Genomic DNA, 9,125 nt, shown 5'->3' on the forward strand with positions numbered 1-9,125 from the left:
ATGTTTATTGAGGCACTACTCACAATAGCAAAGACTTGGAACCAATCTAAATGTCCATCAATGACAGACTGGATTAAGCAACTGTGGCACATACACACCATTGAATACTATGCAGCCATAAAAAAGGATGAGTTCATGTCTTTTGTAGGGACATGGATGCAGCTGGAAACTATCATTCTCAGCAAACTATCGCAAGAACAGAAAACCAAACACCACATGTTCTCACTCATAGGTGGGAATTGAACAATGAGATCACTTGGACACAGGAAGGGGAACATCACACACGGGGGCCTGTTGTGGGTGGGGTAAGTGGGGAGGGATAGAATTAGGAGATATACCTAATGTAAATGACGAGTTAATGGGTGCAGCTCACCAACATGGCACATGTATACATATGTAACAAACCTGCATGTTGTGCACATGTACCCTAGAACATAAAGTATAATAAAAAATAAAATAATTTTAAAAAGAAAAGAAAAGAAAAAGAATAAAGAATACTACAAGTGAGAGTGAGAGGGGTTCCCACCATATGCCACCACCCACTTCCTGTATTCCTCCTTTCTGTCATCAAGGGCTTGCAAGAGAGGCGAGAGAGGTGAAGGGAACCTCGCCTCAGCCATGAGCTGTGTCCTTCCCTCTGAGCAGGCTCTGGAAGTCTCCACTGCAGACCTCCTGGCTGCTACCCTCTGGCACTCTGACGCCTTGGGCGGCATCCTCCCATGCGGGCACATAGTTTCAGAGTGGAAACAGCCCAGTGCTCTTATTTTACAGGACCCCGTGAGACACAGTGGCCTTCCCAAGGGTACACGGTGAGCTCCTGAGTCCCTCTCTCCCTCTCTACCAGTGCACAGACACTTTGTCAGTCGGTGGCCAATGGCCTGGCCCTTGGCAAATGCTGGAAGGTGGAAGCTATATTGAGGCCTGGCAGCCTCTACTGTCTGTGTCCTCTTCTCCTGTCACCCCAGTGCTGGTCTTTCCTCTTTCCGCCTTCCCAGAGCCATGATGTACTCAGTGATTCATCAGTGATTGCATTTGTCCAAGCAGACAAATGCCTATTTCACTCCAGACTCCAGGGAAGGAGGTGCTGGCCTAGAATTGCAGTCATCAGAGAGCTAAGTAGACAGATATTTTGCAGAGGAGGATCATCTCGTCCAAACTCTAATACATGCTTTTTCAACTTTTTAAACCCACAGGACAGAGCAGAGTCCAAAGCCAGAGAGGAAATGACTGGTCCAGGATCTCTCTGGGAGTCAGGGTTGTAGGAGTCCAGGTATTCTGATTCCCAGTTCTCCATCTGCAGATTTTCTCTTCCCTCCGTTATCAACATATCTTGAGAAGAGAAGAGCCACATAAACAAGAAAATTTTCCAGCAGGTTTTCCCTGAATCTTTCCAGCTCGAAGTAAGCCTGACATATGGATGCTTATTCTCACTCCTATCTTGAACCTCATCATCAGAGGCTGCCAGAGTGAACTTAGAGCAAGAGATAAAAAAAAAAAAAAAAAAAAACAGTCCTTAAAACAGGCCAGATCCTTTTGTGGTTCATAAGCATGATGATTGGGTTTTCAGGCTATTGTGTGAGATGTGCCTCGCTCAAACTATGATATGACGTCTGCACATTACCCATCTGATGGGAAGAAAAAGAAAAAAGGCCAGGGACAGCAGCTCATGCCTGTAATCCCAGCATTTTGGGAGGGTGTGGCAAGAGGATCACTTGAGCCCAGGAGTTTGACACCAGCCTGGGCAATATAGTGAGACCCTGTCTCTAAAAAAAAAAAAAATTAAATTAGCCAGGTGCGGTGCAGACACCTGTAGTGGGAGGATCACTTGAGCCCAGGAGGTTGAGGGTATAGTGAGTTATGTTTGTGCCACTGAACTGCAGCCTGGGCAACAAAGCTAGACCCTGTCTCATAAAACAAACAAACAAACAACCCCAAAACAGGCCACAGTTATTTCTATTTGTTGAGCATCTAATATGTGCCAAGCACTTCCAAGTATCCATCCTCTGACATAATCTACACAGCAATCCTGCCATATTGGCTCAGAGACCACAAAGCCAGGAAGGATCAAAGCTGGCATTTACACTGAGCACTGCGTGACACCAGAGCCCATGTTTTTTGCTCCTTAAAATCTTAGCTGCAGTGGGCAACATCAAAATGGAGAAAAAGACCTTCAGGGAGGTGACCCTCTTGTCCCTCAGAGGCTGCCAACTCCAAAGGAGTCCCTTCCATCCCGCATTTCTGGGATAGGTTTTCCACAGCTCCCGTTGCCATGGCATTAGGGGCTCTTGTCACCATTTGAAAACTCAGAAGAGGAAAATAAGAGGGTTCAGCTCTTTGATTCAAGAGCTGACCAGTTCAGGGCTGAGCATGATGGCTCATGCCTGTAATCCCAGCGCTTTGGGAGGCCAAGGCAGGCAGATCACCTGACGTCAGGAGTTCAAGACCAGACTGGACAACATGGTGAAACCTCATCTGTACTAAAAATACAAAAATTAGCCGGGCATGGTGGCAGGCGCCTGTAATCCCAGCTATTCAGGAGACTGAGGCAGGAGAATAGCTTGAACCTGGGAGGCAGAGGTTGCAGTGAGCCGAGAGCTGAGATCGCGCCACTGAACTCCAGTCTGGGTAACAGAAGAAAACTCTGTCTCAAAAAAGGAAAAAAAAAAGAAGAGCTGACCCTGACCAGTTCTTTTAAAAGAGCAACTCAATCTGGTCTTTGAATGAGGATTAGAAATTAGAGACAGATGATGGCACTTGCAGGCCTTGAAGTTATTCAGCTTCTTGCTCTAAGAAGTTCTGTTCACTTTTCAGACATGATCTCATTCTCCTCCCCAGGATCATAGTGGGAGAGCAGAGAGGGGATGGGGACAGTTCTCTGTAGGGTCAGATGAGGAGTGAGGCTCATGCCTCCACCCCTGTGGCAGAACCTGCTCCCTCTCCTCTCTTCTCCTGCCTGGCATGAAAGCTAAGGCTATCACGCCACTGGCACTGTTCCAAGGAAGCTGGAATTTACATGAGGGCCATGGTTTGCACCATCAAGTTTAAAAGATCAAGAAACAGGGTCAGGTGTAGTAGCTCATGCCTGTAATCCCAGCACTTTGGGAGGCAGAGGTGGGCAGATCACTTGAGGTTAGGAGTTTGAAACTAGCCTGGCCAACATGATGAAACCCATCTCTACTAAAAATACAAAAAATTAGCCAAGTGTAGTGGCGGGCACCTGTAGTCCCAGCTACTTGGGAGATTGAGGTGAGAGAATCACTTGAACCCAGGAGGCGGAGGTTGCAGTACTGGGATCATTACACTGCATTCCCGGCTGGGCAACAGAGTAAGACCTTGTCGAGAGAGAGAGAGAGAGAAAGAAAGAAGTCCCCATGTCTATAGACTATTAGAGCTGAGGACATCCCTGTTCCAAGTTTATCCTCCTACTCAACACCCACCTGGCATCTTCCAGAAGGGCAAACAGGAGCCCAGAGGGATGAAGCAAATGGAAGAGAAGGAGTTCCTGTTCCAAACAGCCTCTAGGTATCACGTCCCTCTTTCCTACTCCAGCGAGGAACATTTTCTATGCCCCCTATAAGATGCTCAGCATATGCTTTGTTCATCATTCTCTCGTTTGGTTTTCTCCATGCTATGGTCTGTGTCCCTCCAAAACTCCTGTTGAAATCGTAACCCCCAAGGTGATGGTATTAGTAGGTGGGGTCTTTGGGAGGTGGTTAGGTCATGAGGGTGGAGTCTTCAGAATGGGATTAGTGTTCTTATAAAGGAAACCACAGATAGCTCATTCACCCCTTTTGCCAGTAAGGATACAGCAAGAAGAAAGTGCCAACCATGAGCCAGAAAGTGGGCCCTCACCAGACACCAAATCTATCTTGAGCTTGGACTTCACAGCCTCCAGAACTGTGAGAAATAAATTTCTGCTGTTTATCAGCTACGCTGGTTATGGTCTGTTCCTTGGTTTCCCAATCTGTTACATCTCCATTTGTTACAGCAGCCCAAATGGACTAAGGCACTGTATCACCCTGCTTGCTCTTGGTGCAATGATACAGTGAAAAGAAAAGGCCCTTTGGAATCAGACAGACAGGTTTAAAGCTCAGCTCTCCTTGCATTGAATAGCTGTGTGATTTTTAGCAAGTTTCTTAATATTTCCTCAAACTCAGGGCTGAGAACAGTCTGGACAGGTCCATTTTAAATCTAACACTCTCTGGTTCTCTGTCCTAGATTACTTAAAATAAGGTACTGGAGGACTCCAGCTCTTTGCTTTATGTGTTGATATTCTAGTACTTGTATTCCAAATGTTTTTAACATTCAGCTTTGCATTCCATGTCTCAAATTTACCACATTTTTATACTTAGAAACTATGGTTTACATCACATTGACCAGTTCTCAATACAGAGGGATCTGTTGGGAGTTCTGAAACAGAGAGACATACCAATTTCCAACTTGGCCAGACCACTCAAAAACGAAAAGAGAAGAGACAGAGCTCTTGCTTATGGAGTACGCTTTTTAGTAACCAGCTTCCCATTTTGTAGGTGAGGCCAAGGATGTCAAACGTTGTTTGTTTAGGCATCTGTGAATTAGCACTCCCAGCTCTTAGCCCAAACTGCAGAGGAAAATTCATTTGAAATTTCCAGTAGTCCCAGCCTTTGGCAGCATATAAATTAAAAAGAAAGAAATGGCCTGGGGGTGCAATTCTAGAACATTCTAGCACAATCAGTAGTACACTCAAAAACTGAGCACATTAGACACTATTTATTTATTTATTTATTTATTTTTATTATTATTATTTTTTGAGACAGAGTCTTGCTCTGTCATCCAGGCTGGAGTGAGGGGCATGATCTCGGCTCACTGCAACCTCTGCCTCCCGGGTTCAAGTGATTCTCCTGCCTCAGCCTCCTGAGTAGCTGGGATTACAGGCATGCACCACCACACCCAGCTAATTTTTGTATTTTAAGTAGAGATGGGGTTTCACCATGTTGGCCAGGCTGGTTTCAAACTCCTGGCCTCAGGTGATCCATCCACCTTGGCCTCCCAAAGTGTTGGGATTACAGGTGTAAGCCACTGCGCCCAGCCTAGACACTATTTAATTAAGAATTCATCCAGTATTTTATTCATATGTTTAGACTAACCTCTCTACCTACCTGTTTTGTCAGAATCACTCTCAAACTCGTAGGGCTTGGAGAGCTAAGTAACATTCTAATAATTCAGAAGCTGTAAGTTTTCACACTTAAATCCTTCAGTGCCCAACAGGCCTGAGCTAAAATCCCTGAGCAGGCCGGGCATGGTAGTTTCATTGTTAAAAGTAACTTTGTTCTTGTTTATATCATGGACTTCCCCCTACCCTGAAGACAGGGAAAGTATCTATCCCACAAAAACTTGCTCTTGGGAAGTGCTCCATATTATTTCTGGGCTGTATTTTGTTATTGGATCTGTTTGAAATACGGAATTAATCTCCTTATAGCCCCTTTTGTTCCTCAATTTCGCCATCTGTCATTTCTTTTCTAGTTTCTGTCTAGTTGTGTATCAATCATCTACAGGTGTGAAGAATCAAGCAGTCTCTAAACATGGTTTTCTCCATTGTCTGTCACCCCTGTGAAGCAGGCAATAGTCAAGAGGAGGAAATTATTGTTCCAGCTGAGAGGTCATCAGTTAAAGACCCTTGCATAGAAGGGTAAACATGATATCATCTCAAAATGCTCCTTGCAGGAAGACTAATAAATGTTGCCCCCAAGGAACCCTTTATACACAGGATCTTGGGCTCCAAAACTGGCTTCCAAGGAGTTTTGAGTCCTTCTATCAGGTTGGCGCAAAAAAATAATTGCTTTTAATGGCAAAAAACCCACAACTACTTTTGCACCAACTTAATACTTGCCAAAGATCTCCTACCCTGGCCGGGCGCGGTGGCTCACCCCTGTAATCCCAGCACTTTGGGAGGCCGAGGCGGGCGGATCACAAGGTCAGGAGATCGAGACCACGGTGAAACCCCGTCTCTACTAAAAATACAAAAAATTAGCCGGGCGCGGTGGTGGGCGCCTGTAGTCCCAGCTACTCAGGAGGCTGAGGCAGGAGAATGGCGTGAACCCGGGAGGCGGAGCTTGCAGTGAGCCGAGATCGCGCCACTGCACTCCAGCCTGGGCGACAGCGCGAGACTCCGTCTCAAAAAAAAAAAAAAAAAAGATCTCCTACCCTGGTAGGACCTTTGTTCAATGTAACTACAGGACATCCTTCCTACCAAAGCAAACAACACAAATCAAGCAATTAAGTTATAAAATGAGGCTTGGCACCTAGAGGAAATAGAACAATGATTAAGAAGGAATCCAAACACCTAATAAAATAGAATCCATAAACTGGCAGACTATGTTCTCAACCTACTGCCACCAAATGTCATCTGACACATGTGGCTAAGAGTGGCAGGAGTGAGTTTTCAAAATGCTGTTGGTTGAAGAAGCTCCATAGATTATTTTAGGGTACTACTTGTGGGGTTCAATAGCAGGTCAAGTTTGCTTTGTGTCTCTGACAAATGACCTAGACCCATCTCCTGACGAGCAACGGAGTCTATCAGAATGCTTTTAGCTGCAAGTAACAGAAACCCTTGTTCAATCAATAAAGAACTTTATTATCTCACATAACAGGAAGGCCAGTAGAAATTCAGGTTTCAGAATTGATTGATTTGGTGGCTTGGCAGTGTCACCAAGGACTCGGGTTCTTTTCATCTCTCTTCCCTGTCATCCTCAGAGTTGGTTTTAATAATAGAATGGCAGGAATAATTCTTAGCATCTCATCCAGACCCTTCATCATCTTCTAGAGGCAAGGAAGCCTTTCCCTGAGACCTTGCAGTGCTAACCACCAGCCAAGGAGAAAGATACCCTTTCCCCAGTCAAAACCACTCTGGAGCTGAGGGTGAGGTCATTTCTCCACAGGCACATGGTTACATGGGTAATGAAGGACACATGAACAAGATTGGGGTACTGTTAAAAAAAAGAGGGGGGAAATAGAGTGATCATTGCACAAACCATGCTAGGACACAATGGAATGACTACTGAGGGATTGAATGCCTATAGGAGCATATAGGCAAGAATTGCATTGTCCTCAGACTGAGTAACGATATGGCTTTCCCTCCTTTCCGGGCAACACAAGGCAGTCTGTCTTAAGAATGCTAAAGGAAAGTCAAATCATCCCAAAGATATGACAGCAATGAGTGGAAGTGACATGAAGGGAGCTGGGGGATGGGTGGAAGCACATGACAATTACTCATACAGACCCACAGGCTTTCTGCAAGGTCCTGAGCTGTCTTCCTGCCGATGGGGAATGGCAAGGAGGGGATGTGTCACTGGCTGTTTCCAGCAACACTGTGACTGCCTGATAAACCGATGGTGTCAGTGTGAGTGTCTCTGGCTTATTAAGTTAATGGAGGAAGTAAACTTTTTTCTGAATATGGAATGGACAAAAGCCAAGTTCAAAGGCAATAGCCAACTCAAAGCAGGATGATAAGTTTCCCTTGGAAGTAGCCTGACATCACTATCTGCAGACTCCATCATGGGCATGATTTGACATTTATCTAGCCCACAGTGATTAAAAGACAGAAATGCCTATTCCCTCCCATCAACGACTTTGTAGAAACTGTTATTATTAATTGTTATGGCTTACCTACCTTACAGTTAACAAAACAACTTCCCATAAATGATCCCATTAATTTCATAAAACTTAGGTATTTGTTGTTATCCTCCTTTATAGTTGAGGAAACTGACCCTTAAGGAAGTTAAATAACCCACTCAGGATTACGCAGTTGGTGAATAAGTCGACCTATACCCAGAATAGCCTTTCACAGAGGTAGAACCTCAACTTGTCTTTATTGTACAATGTGTGGCATCTCTGAGGCCCTGAAGGGTTGTAGAGGCTATCTTCCACCTTGATCTGAAATTGAGCTTGACTTTCCTACTAGGAGGAACATCCCATTGGGCTAAGGCACCATGTCTCCAAATGAGTCCTACCGAAAAGTTCACGTACTTCCTGGGAAATGGAAAAGAAACTGGAATCCTATTCTCTGCCAGTTATACTTCAGTGGCCCGCCATGCCTTCCCTTCAATCCAGAGCTATGCAGCTAGCTCTCACATGGAAATCAGAGGGCCATGGAAAGAAAGAGTTACTTAGACATAAGGTAATGAGATCAGTTATGAGGAGAAGGAAGAGATGCTACAGGATTTTATCCTCCTTCTTACAGGAGTGCCTCAGGCTGGTGGAAAAGGAAAAGGGAGGCTTAAAACTCAAAGGATAGACAAAAGGGAAATGATTCCAAGCCTGGAGGAAAACCCAAAGGAATCTAAATTACACCCCTGGGTGCTGAGCCTTCCTTAGGATCCCGAGTTTAAATCATCAGCACAACTTGCGAAGGACATTGAATCAAACATTCAGAACTTCCCAGTCTAAACAGCGGCAGGCAGAGGTCCCAGCTTGTCTCCAAGGGGACCCTCCGGGCGCTGTCTTCGGTGCTGAAGCAGCGCAGCCTGATGCCTGGAACAAGCAGAGGCAACAAGGACCTTTCCAGGCTGCTCCGTGTTCTGTCTCTGATTTAGCTTCAAGGTCATAGCAATCCCTAAGCCTGGAATTCAGCTGCTTAAAAGGCAGAATTGGGACAAAGTGCCTAAATCTCCACCTCTAGCTTTACTCCCACCAATGACACCAGCTTTTTGAAGGCTTAGAAAAATTATTTTTGAAGCTTCAAGAATTGTATCAGCCAAACTGCCAGGTCAGATAATTTGCCAATAACATTCCAAAAATCCACTTTTCTAGTCCCATTTTCTCTCTCAGTGGATCTTCCTTTCCCCGTCTCAAATGCTGCCCTCTTATACTGGGCCTCTTCCACAACCCATTTCCAACCTCCTATTGGAAGAGCATCTGAGAGACATCTTTTATAAACCAGAGTGAATTTAAGTCAGTGTGGGCCTCCGTTTAAAACCTTACATTCAGCCAGGTGCAATGGGTCATGCCTGTAATTCCAGTACTTTGGGAGATCGAGGCAGGAGGATTACTTGAATTCAGGAGTTCAAGACCAGCCCAGGCAACATGGCAAAACCCCATCTCTACAAAAAAAAAAAAAGAAAGAAAAAAGAAAAATTACAAAATTAGCC

The 9,125-nt window shown here is 45.1% G+C and overlaps 1 non-coding gene across 1 annotated transcript; it reads left to right on the plus strand.

Annotated features, from left to right (window-relative positions):
• Positions 1-1,527: 1,527 nt before the first annotated feature.
• On the plus strand, positions 1,528-1,631 carry LOC112630888. Its single transcript, XR_003121014.1, has one exon. It is a non-coding gene; the product is annotated as a small nucleolar RNA U13 (small nucleolar RNA).
• The last annotated feature ends 7,494 nt before the right edge of the window (positions 1,632-9,125 follow it).

Source organism: Theropithecus gelada, chromosome 8 (assembly GCF_003255815.1).
Source record: "Theropithecus gelada isolate Dixy chromosome 8, Tgel_1.0, whole genome shotgun sequence".
Taxonomy (NCBI): Eukaryota; Metazoa; Chordata; class Mammalia; order Primates; family Cercopithecidae; genus Theropithecus; species Theropithecus gelada.